At 42.2% G+C, this 23,386-nt stretch overlaps 1 long non-coding RNA gene across 1 annotated transcript in view; it reads right to left on the bottom strand.

Moving 5' to 3' along the window:
• LOC108589962 (uncharacterized) overlaps window positions 1-23,386 on the bottom strand; it is a 454,173-nt gene that overhangs the window by 416,263 nt on the left and 14,524 nt on the right. The window contains exon 2 of the long non-coding RNA XR_013531395.1: window positions 20,556-20,625. This is a non-coding gene — a long non-coding RNA (uncharacterized LOC108589962). The remainder of the gene's footprint in view (window positions 1-20,555; window positions 20,626-23,386) is intronic.

Here is a 23,386-nt window from a genome sequence, read left to right as displayed (position 1 = left end):
AGGCTGAGGCAGGAGAATTGCTTGAACCTGGGAGGCAGAGGTTGCTATGAGCGGGGATCACGCCATTGCACTCCAGCCTGGACAACAGAGACTCTGTCTCAAAAAGTAAAAAACAAACAGAACAGTATTTTCTCAGCCCACACAGGTGGAAGGTGGGATTTTCTTGATGACTCCCATTCACCAAACTCACAAGAGATTGATAATACTGCATAATTATGCAACTGCATGGCTAACTCACTGGTGCTCTAGCCCTGACACAGAGAAGAACCATACATAGATGGTCCATTGAAGGTTTTAATTTTGGGAGAAGAAGGTGGGAAAGTGGGAGATCATCTGAAAGGGGCACTGCTCAGGTAGGCACTTCTCAGAGAGGTGTGCCAGGTGGTAAACATCTTTAGCCACTGTATGGAGCCTCTGCTTTGCCTAGGTTTTTAATACAGTTTTAAACAAGTGGTTTGAGATGCCAAACACCTGGTGGTGAAAGGAAAGGCGAGGGCATGCTCCAAGTGGAGAAAAATAAATTTGCATTTCCTACTCAAAGAGGGAAGCAAAAATCATGAAAAATGGGAGAAAAAAATTTAATAACTACCATTTTTAATTGGGAACATGTTATCTCATTTAATCCTCCCCACAACGCTGTGAGGGAGATACTACTATTGTTCCATTCTATAAGGAAGAATCTAAAGTTCGGAGAGTTTCAATAGCTTGCCAAAGATCACAGAGTGATAAGTAGTAGAAGAGTTGGAAGTCTCCAAGGCCCATGCTTTAACTCAGTTGTCCTGAAACTTTCTAGTACATTACAGTCACCTGGGAGCTTGTTTGAATTGCTGACTGCTGGGACCTACTCTCACCGACCCCCACCCAAGAAATTCTGATGTGGAGGGTGTGAGGAGGGCACAATAATCTAATATTACAAGCCCACACCTCCCCTGCTCTGGTGCTTATGGTGCAAGTGGTTCTTTGTGGGGATTCACAGCTCTCCTCTTCGTGTGATGCCCGTGGACAAGAAAGCTGCCTCCTCTCTCTTCACAGCACATCCAAACTGGACTTTAAAAGAAGCTTAAACCATGATTCTCATGTGTTCTTTGATCCTCTTTCACTTCCTGGAGTTGCTTGATGAGTTCAGTGAGCTCAGATCAGGACAAAGTACATATATGTCTTTTAGTGAAGTATCTATTCTAGCTGGCTTATATCCCAAGAGAAGCAAATGAGCTCTTCCCCTACACGAGGCCCCAAAATTAGAAAGAGGTGATGAGTGGCTCTGCTGCAGATCATATCCCCAAATACCTTCAAGAAAAAGCATCTGTTTGGCCTTGAGTTAGGTTATTTGGCCTCTCATTGTTGCTCTGCACCTCTCCCTGCCCAAGTCCCAGGAGAAAGGGAAGCAAACATTGGCTCCCAGAAAACTGTCTGCCTGAGTGTAAGTGCAAAAGCCTTCCCAGCTGCAAGCTGGGCCCCACTGCAGCTGTGAGGGGTGGGGGGGGGCATCATTTTCTTGGCCTCAGTGAAATCACCTGCACTTGAATTTAATTCTACTTTGGCCCTTCCTCAACTCCGTCTTCTAACCCTAAGCTTCTCAGAAAACCAGCACACACAGAGCCTCACCTTGCCTTCAGCTTCTCCCTCACCCATTCCCCCTGGCCAGGTTTCTGGAGATAATTAAGTATGATCCTCCATAGCTTGGTGGCTGTTAGGGTCTTCGTCAAGCATTTCATTAAAAAAATGGCTTAAGCAACAAAGCCCACCATTCCACTCCTTCAGAAAAGATGAAACCATTCAATTCACATAGCTGAAATAGCATCGAGGATTCAAAACTTCACTCTGTCACTTTGTGTAAAAGTTACTTTAATCTTTCTGAGACATGTGTATAAAATAGTAATAACACCTATTATGATCAAGAGTGATAAGATTATATTTTAAAAATGAATATTAAAGTGACTAGCACATAGGGATTCTAATAGCAACAATAATAGCTAACACTTATTCAGTATTTATTACGTGCCAAGCACTGTTATAATCACTTACATTTGTACTTATTTGTAAGTTACAATCCTCTGAAATAAGTACTTGTATGATGCCCATTTTACAGACAAGGAAACATGTTCAGAGGGGTGGAGCAAAGTGCCCATGGTCACAAAACGAGTTCAATTCAAAGCCAAAATTCAAACCTAGTTCTGTGACTCCAACACCTGCTGCTGATGCTATGGACATTGCCTTTGTGGTTTACTAAGACCCTGCTGTGCGAAACTTATGAGTGCCACAGAGTAATTACACATGGGCTTGTTCACAGTAAGTTTTCAGTCTAGACCAGCTATGGAGACAAGGCCTCTGCATTAAAGAGAGGCTAGTACAAGTGCCCACTGAGTAGGTCAGAATTTCAGGGAGAAAGCAGGAAGTCCATGGAGAGGTTAGAAATTACATACCCTTGTGGTCATTTAATACCTTCTGCCTTCAATAGACTTACCTTCAGTTTCTTTATTTTCCTTATCTGTCAAGTAAGGACAATAACAATACTTACCCGTCTGCTGTTCCTGTGAAGACTACTTGAGAAAACGTGTAAATGATATAGCACATGTTCAGCACTCAATAACATGGGAGCATTTATGATTATCTTTTATGATTTTACTGCTCACATGGAAAGTTAGACTCCCATCCTCTTATTTCCTGTGTGTTCTCAGATGCAGATTCAGAAGGTAGTAATTCCCACACCTACTGGACAAATGGAAGGAAGGAAAAAGGACAAGAGGGAGGGTAGGTTCTTGGGTGTGCACGGGCAACTCAGCAGGGACTTGGGATGTTAGAGCAGGTGAGAGGGTAGACTGGAGCCCAAGTACTGCAGAGCTGGAGGAAAAGGCTAAAAGCTTCCTCTACAACAGTAGCCATTCTGAGCAGCCTTGCTGTATCTGAAGACCTTCTTCTCTTGGATTCAGGTAGGAAGACTGAGGGGGATTGATGGATTTATGGGCACTTTGAAAAAAGGGAGAAAGGCATGAGCAGAGTGGAAGAAAAGCTGGTATATATGAAGCCCCTTTTTTGTGCCAACCACTGGGCTGAGTGTTTTCACCCATTCAGCAGGTGTTTTATTATTTATGCCTAAAATGTGGAGGCCCTGAATTTGTCACTGATGAGACAGAAAAATATGAAAGATATCCCTGCATTGCATTCTGGTGAAGACAGACAATGAAAGAGATAAATAAGTGAAATGATGAGTATATTCAATAGTGATAAGTGCTGTGAGGTAAAATAAAGCAATAAAGTAGTATTTTCAGAGAATGCTGGAGGTGTGACTTCTATTTTAAATAGGATGGTCAGGGAATGTGTCACTGAAAAAGTGACATTTGAGCACATAACTCATTTAATAGATACTATATCAAGTAGACACTGTCATCCCCGTTTTCTGCATGAAGTAATTAAGTGGGGGTAAATGGGGTAGGATATTGGGAGACGCTCCTCCATGGATCCCCTATGCTCCTGCGCTTCTTGTTGGACATGCCAAGAATGCAAGGCCCTGGCCACTCTTTACCAGGGAACTTTCTCAAGGTTATATTAATATTTGCAGTAAGCAATCTTCTGAGGTGAGGTAACATGGCCTCTGGGACAAAAAGTGGGCATGCTTACTGCTTGCTACAAAATTATAGGCTCCCCAAGCTTCGTGTCATTGTCCCACAGCTGTGATATAAACTGACTGCATATAAAGCATGAATTTGGGTCCCTCTGTGTCGTCCCTGTGGAAGCTGGGGACAAGGGCAAGTGACACAAACATGCTGATGTTCGTGCTGTTTGATGTGCTGTGAGGTGATGTGTGTGTCTCTGATCCAGAAGTCCTGTGTTTTCTTCTAGTCATCAAAAAACAGTAACAAGCTAAATTATTTGCTTGTAAGTAGAGTTAAATCAAATCCAAAACCCGACAGAAATACAAGGTATTGAGAATATGTGATGTGCTGCACACCCACTTTTAGTCACTGGACATATAGAGTGAACAAAATAGACAAAAGTCCTCTCTCATAGCGTGTACACTCTATGGGGGCAAACAGACAAGGGTACAAATAAATGATTAGAGATTGTGATCAGCATTGTGAAGGAAATAAGCAGGAGTAAATGACCCTCAGCATCCTTGTCTGTAAAATGGGGCCAATATTAATACTTACCTCTCAGTATGAGTGCCCAGCTCATGGAAAGTCTTCAACAAATATGGGCTTTTGTTATTTCTTTTTTTCTTCTCCCATATAAATGAGGAAAGAAAATAGCTTTCTGCTCTGCTCAGTAAGGGCTAAGGATGGGGAGAGAGCTGTAGGAGAAAAGAGGCTCATTGCCATCTGAGGAATTTTTTGCTGATCAATATCTGGGAACCAAGAATTTGAAATATTACAAACAAAGAACTGGAATTACAATTATAGCCCTTGGAATTACAGCACAACTCAATGACTTTGGCACACCCCTTTCACACAAAGGTATCAACTGAAAACAGCCTCTGCTGAATGATTCTGTCCCCAGGAGCTCCCCTGCTCCTCTTACCTTCTCCCAGTTGCTGCCCAGGCCCTATCTTGTCCAGAGCCAGCCAGGCAGAGCTGGGCTGTTAGTTCTGTCAGTGCAAGATGTACAGAACCCTTGCAAACCCCTCTTCCTTCCCCTCCCACTTCTACCACCAAAACACAGCTGCTTCCTCTCTGCCCCACTGCTGATCCTGACAGCAGTGTCTCCAGCTAACTTCCCCCTCTTCAACCTCTCCTCAGCACCTGTGTCAACATGAAGCTCACTGACAGACCCCATTCCAGTCTAGATGCAGCAAACAGTAACAAATGGTGATTGCCGTCCTGTAAGGGCTGGAGTCCTATTTTTCTTTCTAAGCCATCATACAAGAAACTATTTCAAGGACCAATTTTGTGCCTTGAATACATCCCTCTCCTTTAATAACTCACCCAGACATCACCCTATTAGTTCTTTCTCCCTAAAGAACAAATAGCTAGCCTCCCATTATTCTAAGCCATTTGCTGCTGCAGTCTGTGTATGTTCAAGTGATGGTTGGTGATCAAGTGGCTAATTCACAATAATGATGGGACCTCATGTCTTTGTTCCACAGTTTACTTCCACGTATCATATTTTAAAAGCCTTTCCAAGAATTTTGGCTTTTGTTTTGGTTTTTTAATTCTTTAATACTTTTTAAATTTTTTATTTCAATAGTTTTTGGGCTGCAAGTGGCTTTTGGTTACGTGTATGAATTAGGTAATGGTGAATTCTGAGATTTTAGTGCACCCATCACCTAAGCAGTGTACATTGTACCTAATGTATAACTTTTTATCCTTAGCCCCCCTCGTCCTTCCCCTTCTGAGTCTCTACAGTCACTATATCACTCTGTATGTGTACTCATAGCTTAGCTCCCACTTACAAATGAAAACATGTAGTTTTTGGTTTTCCATTCCTGTGTTACTTCACTTAGAATAATGGCCTCCAGCTTCATCTAAGTTGCTGCAAAAGATTATTTCATTCCTTTTAATGGCTGAGTAGCATTTCATGGTGTATATATACCACATTTTCTTTACTCATTGGTCAATGGACACTTAAGTTGGTTCCACATCTTTGCAATCATGAACTGTGCTGCAATAAATCTTTGTGTACCAATATCTTTTTCATATAGTGACTTATTTTCCTTTGGGTAGATAGCCAGTAGTAAGATTGCTGGATCTAAAGGTAGATCTACTTTTAGCTCTTTAAGGAATCTCCATTCTATTTTCCATAGAGGTTGTACTAATTTACATTCCCACCAGCAGTGTAAAAGCATTTCTTTTTCCCCACATTCATGCCAACATCTACTGGTTTTTGACTTTTTAATAATGTCCATTCTTGCAAGAGTAAAGTGGTATCTCGTTATGGTTTTAATTTACATTTCCCTGATGATTAGTGATGTTGAGCCATTTTTGTTTTTTGTTGTGTTGTGTTTTATTTTTTTCTTTCTTTTTTTTCTTTAAGAAAGTCTCCTTCTGTCGCCCAGACTGGAGTGCAGTGGCATGATCTCATCTCACCACAACCTCTGCCTCCTGGGTTCAAGTGATTCTCATGCCTCAGCCTCCTGAGCAGCTGAGACAACAGACATGCCCACCTAAATTTTGTATTTTTAGGGGAGATAGGGTTTTGCCATGTTGGCCAGGCTGATCTTGAACCCCTGGCCTCAAGTGATCCACCTGCATCAGCCTCCCAAAGTGCTAGGATTACAGGTGTGAACCAACGCACCTGGTCTATTTGTATGTTATTTTGAGAAATGTCTACTCATGTCATTTGCCCACCTTTTAATGGGATCTTTTTTCTTGCTGATTTGTTTGAGTTTCTTGTAGATTCTGGATGCTAGTCCTTTTTCAGACACGTAGTTTGCAAAGATTTTCTCCCATTCTGTGGGTTGTCTGTTTACTCTACTGATTGTCTCTTTTGCTGTGCAGAAGCTTTTCAGTTTAACTAGCTTCCAACTGTTTATTTTGTTTTTGTTGCATTTGCTTTTGGGTCATGAATTCTTTGCCTAGACCAATGTCTACAAGGGTTTTTTTCAATGTTATCTTCTAGAAGTTTCATAGTTTCGAGATTAGATTTAAGTCTTTAATCCATCTTGAGTTGATTTTTGTATAAGGTGAGAAATGAAGATTCAGTTTCATTCTTCTACCTGTGCCTTGCCAGTTTTCCCAGCACCATTTATTAAATAGGGTGTCCATTTCCCAGTTTGTTTTTGTAGCTTTGACAAAGATCAGTTGGTTGTATGTATTTGAAAATCCTTTCTAAGACTTTTGAAAGAGACCTTTATTAAAAGGACATGTGGCACTCAAGATGGCGCAGTGAGAACAACCCAGGATTGAAGCTCTCGGCAAACACGCGGAGGGTGAGTCAGGGCCGCATTTCCAGACAGATCTTTGCTGCCCACAGAATGGGGAAATTCCCAGGTATAAAAGAGACATGGGACTTCAGCGAAGTGGTTTTGGCTGGTGCAGCCGGCAGCCGGTACAGCCGGCGGCCGGCGCTGCAGCATAGCGGCGCTCCACAGCACTCCGCACACAGCGCACTGGTCCAGGTGCCCTGTTGAACTGGCAATCTGAGACTTGAGAGGGCAGACTGGCATATCCATCTGATTGAATGGGACTTGGACAGTGAGCCAGGCCAGGAGATTCCAGGGAAACAGTGTTTGGGTCAGGGCAGTGGGACAAACAAAACGGCAATTCCAAATGCTCCGGACAGAGAGTTTCACCGCAGGCACAGCTGAACCCAGGACAGTGCAGCTTGGTGGGGGAGGGGCGTTTGCCATTACTGAGGCAACCCACCCCTACTGAGGTACACTCCCATTGCTGATGCAGCCTGCCATTGCTGAGGCAACCCACTACAACAGAGAGACTCCACCTCAGGGCGTAGCCCATGGAAGCAGGGCGGAGACCACAGCAGCAGGGCAGAGCCTGCAGCAACAGGGCAAACCTCACACCAGCAGGGTGGCGCCTCGGCAGGCAAATAGTGACTAGACTGCCTCCTAGCTGGGCAGGACAGTGCAACGGACACATAAAGAAAACCCCAACCCCCACAAGACAAAGCATCTGAGAAAAAAAGGGGTTTTTTTTATGAGTTCTGCTGCAGCAGAATTAAATGTAGCAGCCTAACAGCCCTGAATGAACAATAGAGCTCACAGATCAGCACGTGAGCTCCTATAAAGTACAGACTGTCTCCTCAAGCAGCTCCCTGACCCCTCTATATCCAGAAGACTGACATTTGGCAGGCATCATTCTGGGACAAAGATAGCAGAAAAAGAAACTGTTAGCATCCCTCACTGTTCTGCAGCTGCTATAGGTGCACCCCAGACAAGCAGGGCCTGGAGTGGACCTCAGCAGTCGTACAGTGGAGGGGATAGACTGGTAGAAGGAAAACCAAGTAACAGAAATACTTCATCATCAACAATCTGGGCGTCCACTCAGAGACCCAATCGAAAAGTCAGCAACTACTCAGACGACAGGTGGATAAATCCACAAAGATGGGAAGAAACCAGCACAAAAAGGAGGAAAACACCCAAAACCAGAACACCTCACCTCCTAGAAAGGACAAAAACTCCTCACCAGCAAGGGAACAAAGCTGGACGGAGAATGACTGTGATGAAATGACGGAATTAGACTTCAGAAGGTGGATAATGAGAAACTTTTGTTAGCTAAAACAACATGTATTAAATCAATGCAAAGAAACTAAGAACCTTGAAAAAAGATATGAAAAAAGATTTGAGGAAATGATAACAAGAATGGATAACTTAGAGAGAAATATGAATGAATTAAAGGAGCTGAAAAACACAATACGAGAACTTTGCGAAGCATGCACAAGTTTCAATAGCCGAATTGACCAAGCAGAAGAAAGAATATCTGAAGTCGAAGATCAACTCAATGAAATAAAACGAGAAACCAAGATCAGAGAAAAAGGCACAAAAAGGAATGAACAAAGTCTCCAAGAAATGTGGGACTATGTGAAAAAACCTAACCTACATTTGATAGGTGTACCAGAAGGGGACAAAGAGAATGAATCCAAGCTGGAAAATACTCTTCAGGACATCACCCAGGAAAATTTCCTCCACCTAGCAAGACAGGCCAACATCAAATGCAGGAAATACAGAGAACACCACAAAGATATTCCGCAAGAAGAGAAACCCCAAGGCACATAATCGCCAGACTCACCAGGGTTGAAATAAAAAAGAAAATACTAAGGGCAGCCAGAGAGAAAGGTCGGGTCACCCACAATGGGAAGCCCATCAGACTCACAGCAGATCTCTTGGCAGAAACTCTACAAGCCAGAAGAGAGTGGGGGTCAATATTCAACATCCTTAAAGAAAAGAACTTTCAACCCAGAATTTCATATCCAGCCAAACTGAGCTTCATAAGTGAAGGAAAAATAAAATCCTTTGCGAACAAGCAAGTACTCAGAGATTTTGTCACCACCAGGCCTGCTTTACAAGAGCTCCTGAAAGAGGCACTACACATAGAAAGGAATAACCAGTACCAGCCATGCCAAAATCACACTAAATGCTAAAGAGCATCAACATAATGAAGAATCTACATCAACTAACGGGCAAAACAGCCAGCTAGCATCAAAATGGCAGTATCAAATTCACACATAACAATATTAACCCTAAGTGTAAATGGACTAAATGCACCAATCAAAACACACAGACTGGCAAATTGGATAAAAAAACCAAAACCCATCAGTGTGCTGTATCAAGGAAACCCATCTCACATGCAAGGATACACAAAGGCTCAAAATAAAGGGATGGAGGAAGATTTACCAAGCAAATGGAGAGCAAAAAAAAAGCAGGAGTTGCAATTCTCATCTCTGATAAAATAGACTTTAAAGCAACAAAGATCAAAAGAGACAAAGAAGGCCATTACATAATGGTAAAAGGATTGATACAACAAGAAGAGCTAACAATCCTAAACATATATGGACCCAATACAGGAGCACCCACATACGTAAGGCAAGTTCTTAATGACCTACAAAGAGACTTAGACTCCCACACAATAATGATGGGAGACTTTTAACACTCCACTGTCAATAATAGATCAACCAGTCAGAAAATCAACAAGGATATCCAGGGCTTGAACTCAGACCTGGAGCAAGCAAACCTGATAGACATTTACAGAACTCTCCACCCCAAATCCACAGAATATACATTCTTCTCAGCACCACATCACACCTACTCTAAAACTGACCACATAATTGGAGGTAAAGCACTCCTCAGCAAATGCAAAACAACTGAAATCATAACAAACAGTCTCTCAGACCATAGTGCAATTAAGTTAGAACTCAGAATTCAGAAACCAACCCAGAACCACACAGCTTCATGGAAACTGAACAACTGGCTCTTGAATGTTGACTGGATAAACAATGAAATGAAGGCAGAAATAAAGAAGTTCTTCAAAACCAATGAGAACGAAGACACAACATGCCAGAACCTCTGGGACACATTTAAAGCAGTCTCTAGAGGAAAATATATAGCAATAAGTGCCCACATGAGAAGAGTGGAGAGATCCAAAATTGACACCCTATCATCAAAATTGAAAGAGCTAGAGGAGCAAGATCAAAAAAACTCAAAACGTAGCAGAAGACAAGAAATAACTAAGATCAGAGCTGAACTGAAGGAGATTGAGACACGAAAACCCTTCAAAAAATCAATAAATCCAAGAGCTGTTTTTTTTTAAAGATCAACAAAATAGACAAACCACTAGCCAGATTGATAAAAAGGAAAAGAGAGAACAACCAAATAGATGCAATAAAAAATGATAAAGGGGAAATCACCACAGATTCCACAGAAATTCAAACCGTCATCAGAGAATATTACAAACAACTCTATGCACATAAACTAGTAAACCTGGAAGAAATGGATAAATTCCTGGACTCCTGTGTCCTCCCAAGCCTAAACCAGGAGGAAGCTGAAACTATGAATAGACCAATAACAAGGTCAGAAGTCGAGGCAGCAATTAAGAGCCTACCACACAAAAAGAAGCCCAGGTCCAGATGGGTTCACAGCCGAATTCTACCAGACACACAAAGAGGAGCTGGTTCCATTCCTTCTGAAACTATTCCAAATAATCCAAAAAGAGGGAATACTTCCCAAATCATTTTATGAGACCAACATCATCCTGATACCAAAACCCGGCAGAGACCCAACAAGAAAAGAAAACTTCAGGCCAATATCCATGATGAACATAGATGCAAAAACCTTCAATAAAATATTGGCAAGCCGATTGCAACAGCACATCAAAAAACTTATCCACCATGATCAAGTAGGATTCATCCCGGGGCTGCAAGGCTGGTTCAACATGCGCAAGTCTATAAACGTCATTCACCACATAAACAGAACCAAAAACAAAAACCACATGATTAACTCAACTGATGCAGAGAAGGCATTTGACAAAATTCAACAGCCCTTTATGCTAAAAACCCTCAATAAACTCGGTATCGATGGAACGTATCTCAAAGTAATAAAACCTATTTATGACAAACCAACAGCCAATATCATACTGAATGGGCAAAAACTGGAAGCATTCCCTTTGAAATCCGGCACTAGACAAGGATGCCCTCTTTCACCACTCCTATTCAATATAGTACGGAAAATTCTAGCCAGAGCAATCAGGCAAGAAAAAGAAATAAAGCGTATTCAAATAGGAAAGGTGGAAGCCAAATTGTCTCTATTTGCAGACGACATGATAGTATACCTAGAAGACCCCATCGCCTCAGCCCAAAAACTCCTGAAACTGATAAGCAATTTCAGCAAAGTCTCAGGATACAAAATTGATGTGCAAAAATCACAAGCATTCCTCTACACCAATAACAAACTTAAAGAGAGCCAAATCAAGAATGAACTGCCATTCACAATTGCTACAAAAAGAATAAAATACCTAGGAATACAACTCACAAGGAACATAAGGGACCTCTTCAAGGAGAACTACAAACCACTGCTCAACGAAATCAGAGAGGACACAAACAGATGGAGAAACATTCCATGTTCATGGTTAGGAAGAATTAATATCGTGAAAATGGCTATATTGCCCAAAGTAATTTACAGAATCAACGCTATCCCCATCAAGCTACCATTGACTTTCTTCACAGAACTGGAAAAAACCACCATGAACTTCATATGGAACCAAAAGAGAGCCCGCATAGCCAAGTCAATTCTAAGCAAAAAGAACACAGTGGGGGGCATCACCCTACCAGATTTCAAACTATACTACAAGGCTACAGTAATCAAAAGAGCATGGTACTGGTACCAAAACAGAGATATAGACCAATGGAACAAAACAGAGGCATCAGAGGCAACACAACATATCTACAACCATACAATCTTTGATAAACCTGACAAAAACAAGCAATGGGGAAAGGATTCCCTGTTTAATAAATGGTGTTGGGAAAACTGGCTAGCCATGTGCAGAAAGCAGAAACTGGACCCCTTCCTGACACCTTACACTTAAATTAACTCCAGATGGATTAAAGACTTAAATATAAGACCTGGCACCATAGAAACCCTAGAAGAAAATCTAGGCAAAACCATCCAGGACATAGGAGTAGGCAAGGACTTCATGACCAAAACACCAAAAGCATTGGCAACAAAAGCCAAAATAGACAAATGGGACCTAATCAAACTCCACAGCTTCTGCACGGCAAAAGAAACTGTCACTAGAGTGAATCGGCAACCAACAGAATGGGAAAAAATTTTTGCAGTTTACCCATCTGACAAAGGGCTGATATCCAGAATTTACAAAGAACTCAAACAGATTTACAGGAAAAAAACAAACAAGCCCATTCAAAACTGGGCAAAGGATATGAACAGACACTTTACAAAAGAAGACATATATGAGGCCAACAATCATATGAAAAAATGCTCATCATCACTGGTCATTAGAGAGATGCAAATCAAAACCACATTGAGATACCATCTCACGCCAGTTAGAATGGCAATCATTAAAAAATCTGGAGACAACAGATGCTGGAGAGGATGTGGAGAAAAAGAAACACTTTTACACTGTTGGTGGGAGTGTAAATTAGTTCAACCATTGTGGAAGACAGTGTGGCGATTCCTCAAGGCCTTAGAAATAGAAATTCCATTTGACCCAGCAATCCCATTACTGGGTATATATCCAAAGGACTATAAATCATTCTACTATTAAGGACACATGCACACGAATGTTCACTGCAGCACTGTTTACAATAGCAAAGACCTGGAACCAACCCAAATGCCCATTGATGATAGACTGGATTGGGAAAATGTGGCACATATATACCATGGAATATTAAGCAGCAATCAGAAATGATGAGTTCGTGTCGTTTGTAGGGACATGGGTGAATCTGGAGAACATCATTCTCAGCAAACTGACACAAGAACAGAAAATGAAATACCGCATATTCTCACTCATAGGCAGGTGATGAAAAATGAGAACTCATGGACACAGGGAGGGGAGTTCTAAACACTGGAGTCTGTTGGGGGGAAAAGGGGAGGGCCAGCGGAGGGGGAGCTGGGGAGGGATAGCCTGGGGAGAAATGCCAAATGTGGGTGAAGGGGAGAAAGGAAGCAAAACACACTGCCATGTGTGTACCTATGCAACTGTCTTGCATGTTCTGCACATGTACCCCAAAACCTAAAATGCAATAAAATTTTTTAAAAGAAAAGGACATGTGCCCCTTTTTCTGTGATGTCTGGAACTGGGGAGGCTGGCCTTGGTCCAAGGTTTTTCTCTGAACTATGTGCACTTTGAGCTTCCCCAGACCTTGCCAGTCTGCAGGTATATAGAAGGTCACACTAACAATCTCTCACTCTTCCAAATGTTGCCAGTTCTTGCCTGTATCTCTTATGCAGAACTTAGCCTCTAACAGAAGACCCTATGATAATATTAGAGTCCCCAAGGGATGTATGCTTCCTGCCAGGGGCTGCTCTTGCTGCCCTTCTATTTATTCCTCTGTGCCTGTGCTAAGCAACTCTGCATCCACTGGGCACTGCTATCTGCTGCTACAGCTGAGGCACTGGGACCCTTGAAATGCCAAAGCTAGGCTATGTATTATTATGGAGAGGGGAAAAATGTCTCTCTTCCCTTTGTGAAACTTTTGTTAGAAGCACAGCCAAACTGGCATGCTTATGTGCTGATGTCCTACTAATGTTTTTTAAAGAGACACCTCTTCTCTTCCACCTCCTTTTTCTCAGAAGATTCTGAAATCATTTCAAAGGCAGGTGGACCATAAGACATACATCTCTGCATTCACAATTTCTCCTTCCCTCCCAATACTAAGGATTTCTTACTGGATCCAACTTTCTGTGTCTGGTTTGTGCTTCCCTCAGAATGAAGTACATAAATCAAACTTTAATCCTGTATATACTCCAACACACCAACATCACCTGTGCACTTCTTTGTCCTTCTCTCCACAAGACCTAAGTTTAAAAAGTTGAGAAAAAGAGACAGAGTGTAAAGGTGAGGGCACACAGTGGACTTATGTCTAGTTTACCATAGTAGTAAAAGTTCTTCAAAGGCTATATACTTGTGTCAACATCAAAGAACAAAAAAGAATGGCAGTTTCTGGTCAAAAGCAAAATGTTTTCTGTTTCCTCACAAAAGAAGTTCAAGTTCAGGCAAGAGAATATTAATTGAATGACTGCATAGCCTATTTTAAATTTGAATCGGGGAGGAAGGTTGATTAGATGGCCTTTGTTTCGGTCAGTTTGGGCTGCTATAACAAAAATACCATAGACTGGGTAGCTTAAAGCATAGACATTTATTGCTCACAGTTCTGAAAGCTGGAAAATCTAAGATCAAGGTTCTTGGTGAGGGTTCTCTTCCTGGTTTGCAGATGACTGCCTTCTTGCTGTGCCCTCACATGGTAGACAGAGAAATCATCTCTTTGTGTCACTTCTTATAAGGACACTAATCCCATTTATGAGGGCTCTACGTTCATTGCCTAATTACCTCCTAAAGACCTCACTTTCAAATCCCATCTGCAATGTTTTAAATATTGTTTGTCCCCACCAGAACTCATATTAAGGCTTGGCTCCCAATGTGGCAATGTTGGGAGGTGGCACCTTTAAGAGGTCATTAGTTCATGAAGATGGATTAATGTCTTTCTCATGAGACTAGGTTAGTTCTTGGGGAAATGGATTCATTCTTAGCTTGCCTCTTGTGTTTTGCCCTTTTTGCATGTACTCACTTTCCCTTCCATTTATCTGGCATGTTTCAATAAGGCCCTCACCAGAAGACAAGCAGATGGAACTGTCCAATCTTGGACCTCCTGGCCACCAGAATTGTGAGCTAAATATATTTATTTTCTTTATAAATTACCCAGCCTTGGTTATTCTGTTATAGCAATGAAAAACAGAATAAGAAACCATCACATTGGAGATTAGAGGTGTAACATATTCAAGGGACAGGGGAGGGTGTTCTGTTAGTCCATTCTCACACTACTATAAAGAAATACCTGAGACTGGGTAATTTATGAAGAAAGAATGTTTAATTGACTCACAGTTCCACAGGCAGTAGAGAAGGCAAGGCTGGGGAGCCTTCAGGAAACTTACAATTATGGCAGAAGTGTGGAGTGGAAGCAGGCACATCTTCACATGGTGGCAGGAGAGAGAGTGAAGGGGGAAGTGCCACACACTTTTAAACTATCAGATCTCGTGAAAACTCACACATTATCATGATAACGGGGGGATATCTGCCCCTATGATCCAATTACCTCCCACCAGGTCCCTCCCCCAGTACTGGAGATTATAATGCAACATGATATTTGGGTGGAGACACAAAGCCAAACCATATTGGGAGGGCAGGGAGGAGAACACAAACATTTAGTCCATAGTAGCCTTCAAGGCCCGTCATAATCCTGCTGCCTAGAACGGTGCAGTACTTTCCAAAGTGTGGTAGGCAAATCACCAGTGAGATGTGAGATGATTATTAGTCATACCCAGGTAAATATTTATAACAAACAGTTACAGGTATATCATTATAATTTTCTTCTATTTAGAGTACTTAATACTAGATTTCAATTTATGGCAGTGACACAAATTTTCCTTTTAATGAAACTTTAAATGTTGATTCAAAAATATTAAGGAAATAATATTGTAAATACAATGCAGTACTATTCAGCCAAAATGAAGAATGAGATCCTGTCATTTGCAAAAACATGGATGGAACTGGAGAGTATTATGTTAAATGAAATAGACAGGAACAAAAAGACAAGCATCACATGATCTCACTTATTTGTGGGATCTAAAACTCAAAACTATTGAACTCATGGACATAGAGACTATGATTTCCAGAGGTTGGGAAGGGTAGAGGGAACCTAAGGGAGGGAGGTAGAGATAGTTAATGAGTACCAAAAAATAGAAAGAATGAATAAGACCTAGTATTTGATAATACCACAGGGTGACTATAGTTAATAATAACTTACTGTATATTTTTAAATAACTTAAAGAATATAATTGGATTGTTTATAACACATAGGATAAGTGCTTGAGGGGATGGCTATCCCATTCTCCATGATGTACTTATTTCACATTGCATGCCTGTATCAAAACATCTCATGTACCACATAAATATATATACCTACCATGTCCCCACAAAAAATTAAATTAAAAAATAATAATAGTGTAGGCAGTACATCATATGGAAAAAATCATGAAGGTGGTATTTGAGAGGCTGATGGCTGAGAAATGGTGGGGCCATGGTTTAAAGCTTGAGCTTTAAAGTCAGACAGATTGGTTTCCAGCACTGACTCTACTACTTACTAGCTGGGTGATATGGAGCAGATATGTATGTGCTTAAATATAGTGCTAGGCACCCAGATTTGACCAAAGCTTCCCTACTGAAAGTCTAAGAGGACCAATCTCAAAGACTACAGTTGTCCCTCCCAAGAGAAGAAGGCAGCCAGTGCAAAGTACCTCAGTGAGAGCTGATCTAGGGCTGCCCTCAGATCCCAGACCTGATTTGAGAGTTGTGTGTGGAAGGTCATTTTATAAAGTGCCGCCCAAATGCCAGCTAAAATTCCTGCAGCCCTAATTGTAGATGGTTAACCAATGCTGAGGTCCTAGTCTGACAATGCTGATGAGTCTTTAGCGCCAACAGTCTGGCTCAAGCCCATTGGGCCTGTCTTCTTAAGCCTTGTTCCTACCATGCTTTTGTGAACCCAGCCCTCATATCATCTGAGATTGGGGGGAAAGGAAGTAATTGAAAAAGGGCCACTCATGTCTACCACAGGTGGCCTAACAGTGTCTCAGAATCACTGTACTCCAGGGTTTCTTGGGAACAGAACAGAGGGGCAGAAATGATCCATATCCACCTCCACTCCACATCTCTTTATTACCCCTTAAAACCACCCAGGTGTCTGTGCCTTTCAAACAAATCCTGAGCACAAAACCCTGTGAAGAGTATTTAAAGTCTATTGAGGGTGGTTTACGTTCTTCTCAGGGGCCTCACTCTCAAGTAGACCAACTTGCCCTTTCGTGCTATGGACAGGCTAGGGTAGGTCAGTTAACCACTAAGCCTTCCCAGTCCAACTCAAAAGAGTACGTGGGAAAAACTTTTTCCTTACAGGGTCTGCAATACACCTGCAGGGAAACGATCAGCCCCTCCTTTCAGCTCACTAGTTCAAAACCTAATTTTTTCAAGCACTGATGCTGCTTCAGTTCAATCTGTCTTTCACTTGAATCTGCATCATTTCTCTTGTTTGAATAGCCAAGTGAGACCCTGGTGGTCCTTTCTAATTCCCATATTTGCTTTCTTTTTTTCCATGGGAATAAGCATGAGGCCTGAAAGCAAGTGTCCCTTTTGCTTTCTCCTATTGAATATTCTACATGTAGTGGCTTCCTTTGAGTCCTACATTTCTGTTTATCAAGATAAGTTGACTTTAGGCTGAAAGGTTCAAGAGCCTTGACTGATTTGGGTTGGCTGCTGGGAGAAAAGGTTTAGGATAGAATAAAGTAGTAGGGTTTTCTAAGGCACACAAAAAGGAGAAAAGAGAAATAGGGGACAGGGCTACTGAAAACCCAGCTGTTTCATCCAACTCCATCTTTATGCACACTATCAGCAGAAGCTTATTTAAGGCAACATTCCACCTCTACCGTACACACCCAATTCAGCTCATTAGGGGGTCTACTGGCTTCTCAGAGCTTCCAGCAGTACTGAGGGAGATGATCTAACTCCAGCTGCTAAGTATGTCCCAGTAGCAGAAGGCTTCTTAGGCATTTTGCCTTATTAAGCAGACCAACAACACGGTGCTCCAAGGGATAATTACCTGGGAATGGGACTGCCAGATACATTACAGGATGCAATATTTGGGATATGCAAATACTAAAAAAAAATCTCTTGTTTATCTGAAATTCAAATTTAAGTGGATATCCTATATTTCTGTTTGCAAAATTTGGCAAATTAGCAGATTTAGCAAAGCCCTACCTGGAGACCCCATATATGACTCTATCCTCTGATAAAGGGGTGAGAAATAAGGGTTACCCCAAGCTAAAAGTGTACTTTTTTCAAATTGCCTAATGAGAGTCAAACTCTCCAGCCCTAACCCCAGTCCCCAAATACGCAATAAGAACACGTGACTAGTTTTTCTATGTTAAGAGCAGCTGGCTCTCCCTGTCTGCAACTTTCACTTGTCCTAGGTTAACTGTCCATTTTTTCTCACACAAAATGAACTCTTCCCAGGTGAACTCTGCCACCTGCAAATTTTAGAGAAATGTGTAAAATGTTTCTACATGGGGCTATGCATGGAGATAGTCACTTAGAGATCTCTGAGAATGTTCTTTGATTGCTCCCCATGGAATCAGCAGAGTTCAGAAGGAAGAAGGAGGGGATTATCGTCCAGCCTTTCCCCCTGTAACTTCTAGGTTCATCTCTTCAGGCCACTGCAGCCTGCAATCCCACAGCCTGGCTCCAGTAGCTTTGATGGTGGAAACATCATTTTGCTCACAAAGACAGACTGAGATTTTTGTTTATTAAAATAAAAGAAATTTAAGAGTTTATGAATATTCAGAAAGCAGCATGTTGCATGATATAAGACATATTCATGTGCCACAGAAGGAACACAAATATTGTACATCCAGGATGCTTTGCGAGGTATTGGACTGTTCATTGCTTACTGGCCTCCAGGCATTATTACACAAACTAGCTTGGGGGAAAGTAGCTGCTACAGAGACTTGGAAAATGTATAGGACACTTTTAGATTTAAAGCTGCTGCTCCTCCCAATACTACTTGGCCCACACAGCACACAGAAAACAGATAGGTAAGGCGGTGGGTAGGTGGATGTCACTGACACTTCCTGAAAGGGACATCATCTGAAAGGAACCACAGGCCTTGGGGCTCTGGCTCTACAATTGTCAGCTGCTCATAGACTAAGCTTTAGCAAAATATTTCTGTCTGGTTATGGCTCCTCCAAGATACCTAAGCGTGAAGTCTCTCACCATTTTATTCATTTAGTCAACAAACATTTAATGAATTTCTACTGTGTGTCAGCAGAGCTGATACATCAGTGGAAAAAAAAAACTGATATAATCACCAAACTTGTAGAGCTGAGGGAATAATGGGAGACATGGACAAGGAAATGAGCAATTACATTACATGATGTAGTGTAAGAGCTGGCCAGGCGCAGTGGCTCATGCCTATAATCCCAGCACTTTCGGAGTCCAGGGCCGGTGGATAATCTGAGGTCAGGAGTTCAAGACCAGCCTGGCCAACATGGTGCAACCCGGTCTCTACTAAAAATACAAAAATTAGCCAGGTGTGATGGTGCATGCCTATGATCCCAGCTACTCGGGAGGCTGAGACAGGAGAATGACTTGAATCCGGGAGGTTGCAGTGAGCTGAGATCGCATCACTGTACTCCAGCCTGAGCAACAGAGCAAGATTCCATCTCAAAAAAAAAAAAAAAGTGTAAGTGCTGTTAAGAGCACAAGGAGGAACCCCTCACCCATTCCAAGAGCGTCTGAGAAAGGACCCCCATGGAAATTGAAGTCTGAACTGAGGCCTAAATGATGAAAAGGAGTTAAGGGAAAAAGCTGTTTTAAGCAGAGAGAACACGTCTCAGTGACCAGAAGGGAGTCTGAGGAGTAGTGGGATGGAAGCATGGAGTTCAAGGGCTAACCATCATCGTGCATAGCATTTATCCAGGATGTCTTGTGTGCCAGTGCCTTGCTAGGCATTTAGCATACATTGTCTCATTGGAGCCTCATAGCACCCCTCAGATGAGGCACAGGGAGATTAAGGACCTTACCAAAGTCAAACCTCTGGTAAGAGATGAAGCCAGAATTGAACCCCAGCCATCTAACTCCAGAGCTAACATTCTTAACTTCCACTCTGTAAAGCCAAATCCATAACTCAAATGAATAAAACAAATGCTGGAACTTCAGCATAGGACTCTAGCCTTCACTCCTGGAGCCACCAACCGCAGCTACAAGTCCAAATCTATCCCAGCTTCTGGCCCTTTTCTGACCTCAAAACCTCTGCCCAGTCCCTGGTTTCTTGCCAGTTACGCATGCCCAGTCATGACTCTCCCTTTTCCCTAGATCCCTGGTCAGCATGTCAGTTTCCCAGAGCTGAGGCTGACTCCCCAATTCTCATGAAAACTAGTCTTTCTTGCCTCTGAATCCCAGTTCCTAGTCCCCTCTTATCAGACCAACTGGTACCACATTATGTATACTTCTCTGGATTTCTTACTATTCTGGTTTCATTGGCATCTGCAGATTGCTTCTGTGTCTCTCTATTTCTGACAGGTCTCTGAGGTCTGGCCATCGTCAGTCTCGCCTGACCCAAATTGGGAGGGGAGAAGTGGAAAGAGGGATGGACTTGTGAAGACAAGAAGGGCAACTGTATGAGAGGCTGAGTGGAGAGATTTGGGAATATAAGTACGGCTGAGACTGAGAGCCTAGAAGCAGAGCTGGCCTTATTCTTAGGTGGAGTATGTGACACAGACCCTTCCAAAATACCCTATTCCGATAGCTATTTGGGGACTGAAATCCCTTTAGGAGGATGTTTGCAAAGAAAAAGCTGACTGAGAACATAGAGCCCAGGTGAGGAGAAACACTTACTGTGCTTAATGTTACAGTAGCGTACATGCCTTCTTGAATGTTCACTTTGATTGAGGAGGACACTCAATATCTGAAAGAAAAAGGGAGATAACCTTGTAATGAAGACTTGTAGCCAAAAGGGGGAGTTCAAGAATATTCACAGGCGTAGATATCCCAACCAGGCAGAGATGACAGCTTGAAAAAGGGCCACTCATGTCTACCACAGGTGGCCTAACAGTGTCTCAGAATCACTGTACTCCAGGGTTTCTTGGGAACAGAACAGAAGGGCAGAAATGACCCACACCCACCTCCACTCCACATCTCTTTATTACCCCTTAAAACCACCCAGGTGTCTGTGCCTTTCAAACAAATCCTGAGCACAAAACCCTGCGAAGATTATTTAAAGTCTGTTGAGGGTGGTTTACGTTCTTCTCAGGGGCCTCACTCTCAAGTAGGCCAACTTGCCCTTTTGTGCTATGAACAGGCTAGGGCAGGTCAGTTACCACTAAGCCTTCCCAGTCCCAGATGACAGGTCCAGCCTTGCCTAGACATAGTGCCTTCATCATACTACAGATGTGGTTTCTTTTTGGATGTGGTTTCAGACTTTATTTTAGCACATGTCCCAGACAGAAAACTTAACATTATCTGCTATTTATTATGTACTCCCCTGTAAGACCACTGAATCTGTGATAGTCCCTACAATATAGGGGCCAACTGAAGAGTTCATATTTTGGGCAACTCTACTCCCTTTTTCCTACTCCAGAGTTTAGGGACAGCTGTTGAGGAAATGGAGGAGGTAGTTAGCAACTAACCCATGGCTTCTTAAGTTTTAGCATGCACATGATCACCTGGAGATCTTGTTAAAAATGCAGATTCTGATTCAGTAGGTTTGCGGTGGGATTCAGAGTTCAAATTTCTAACAAGCTCCAAGGTAATGCTAATGCTATCAGTTGGGGGACACACTTTACATAGCAAAGCTATTCCTACCATTCTGCATCCAATACATTCACCTGCTTCTTTGTAACCTGTGAAGTGCTAAACAAATATGAAGGAATCATAGTGGACTTTCATTTGATAAACCTGACAACCCTAAATTGAAGGACCAATGGCTGGGTGCGGTAGCTCACGCCTGTAATCCTAGCACTTTGGGAGGTCAAGGCAGGTGGATCACGAGGTCAAGAGTTCGAGATCATCCTGGCCAACATGGTGAAACCCCATCTCTAAAAATACAGAACTTAACTGGGTGTGGCAGTATGTGCCTCTAATCCCAGCTACTTGGGAGGCTGAGGCAGGAGAATTGCTTGAACCCGGGAGGTGGAGGTTGCAGTGAGCCGAGATTGCACCACTGCACTCCAGCCTGGAGACAGAGACTCTGTCTTAAAAATGAAAAAAAAAAAACAGAATGAACAAATAAACCTCCTGCAACAGAGAGATGAAGGGGTGACAGCTCATTACCCACAACAACAACAGTAAAATTATACAGGCCAAGAGGGAGAGTTACAGTTTCCCCAAGTTTCCTACAGCTCTTTATTGGTCATGGGACACATAAAACATCTTACGGATGTTTCACTGATGAAGAAAAATTGCTCCAAGCTGAGCTAGGAGTTAGGTATTACCGTGGATATTAATATATTTTCATAGTTCAGCTCAATTACCACATTGTTTATCATGTTGCTTTACAACATTGTAGACTATTAAAGCTACTTTTTTATTTTACAGGGTAGGAAACTAAGGCTGGCCAGACAGCTGATTCAACTTGCTCAAAATCACATGGCTAGTTAGTAGCAGAACTGAACTAGAACCACCCAATAAGCATAGTGCTCATTCTACTGCAAGGATTTGTTAAAATCGTGTCTGAACAGGGGAAAGATTTCAAGTTACTTGGTGACAAGTGGTCTCCATACCCTGCTGTGGGGAGCTTATGGAAGTTCCCTGAATAAAAACATAGTTTGGGACTGGAAAAGAAATTTTCCAGGATCTCTGTCATTCAAACAAATAGACATCTTTTTGAACATGGATCACCCATTTGTTTATTCAACAAACACTTGTTGAGCCCTGTACGGGGTGGGGACAGAAATTTTTTAAAAACCCACAATCCGTGCCTTGACAGAGCTTAGAATCCGGTAAAGAGAGACCAATGTATAAACATGTAAGTTCAATAAGCTCCCATAGGTATAGAGCAGGTACAAGAGATGGATAAAAGGCTTCAGAAAGGAAGTAATCAGCCAAAAAGGAAAGCAGATCAGGCTAATCATCAAGCATGACATAAGGCAGAAACTTAAGCGCAGTATGGTCAGAATTTAGTGTAAAGAGCGAGGGAGGGATATTTGTAAGCTACAGAGGTCATGGAAGGCTTTTCGGAAAGGTAAGTCTAGAAGTAAGCTTTGGAGTATGTAAGAATCATATAACCACAAAGGATACTCAGATGAGGAATAGCATAAGCAAAGGTATAATAGATACAATAAAGTATGTTGTCTATTTAGGGATGGCCCTTTAGATATTAAGTTTAAAGCTGTTCTTTAATCATCCTTCACCTTTTGTTTCTCCAAAATATTTAGCCTTTCCTATAAGTACTTCTGGCCAGCAGGTCACATTTAAATTGTTTCTTCACTCTCCAAATTCACTCTTCACGCTCACTGTGCCTCTGGTAGTCTGCAAGGCCACCATGTACAGTAGTGCATGTTGCTCACTGCACAAAGGATACCCAGTCATGGAGGTGAATAGGGGCTGAAATCCATACTGCACTGCACTCACCAAGTAATGCTTTCTTTTCCTAATTTGATACATGCATGCTTGCTAGGCCATGCCCCCAACTCAAAAAGGAACACTTTTTCCAGATTACAGAAAGGTAC

This window comes from Callithrix jacchus, chromosome X (genome assembly GCF_049354715.1).
Source record: "Callithrix jacchus isolate 240 chromosome X, calJac240_pri, whole genome shotgun sequence".
Lineage (NCBI taxonomy): Eukaryota > Metazoa > Chordata > Mammalia > Primates > Cebidae > Callithrix > Callithrix jacchus.
This window is presented reverse-complemented; position numbering and strand designations above follow the sequence as displayed.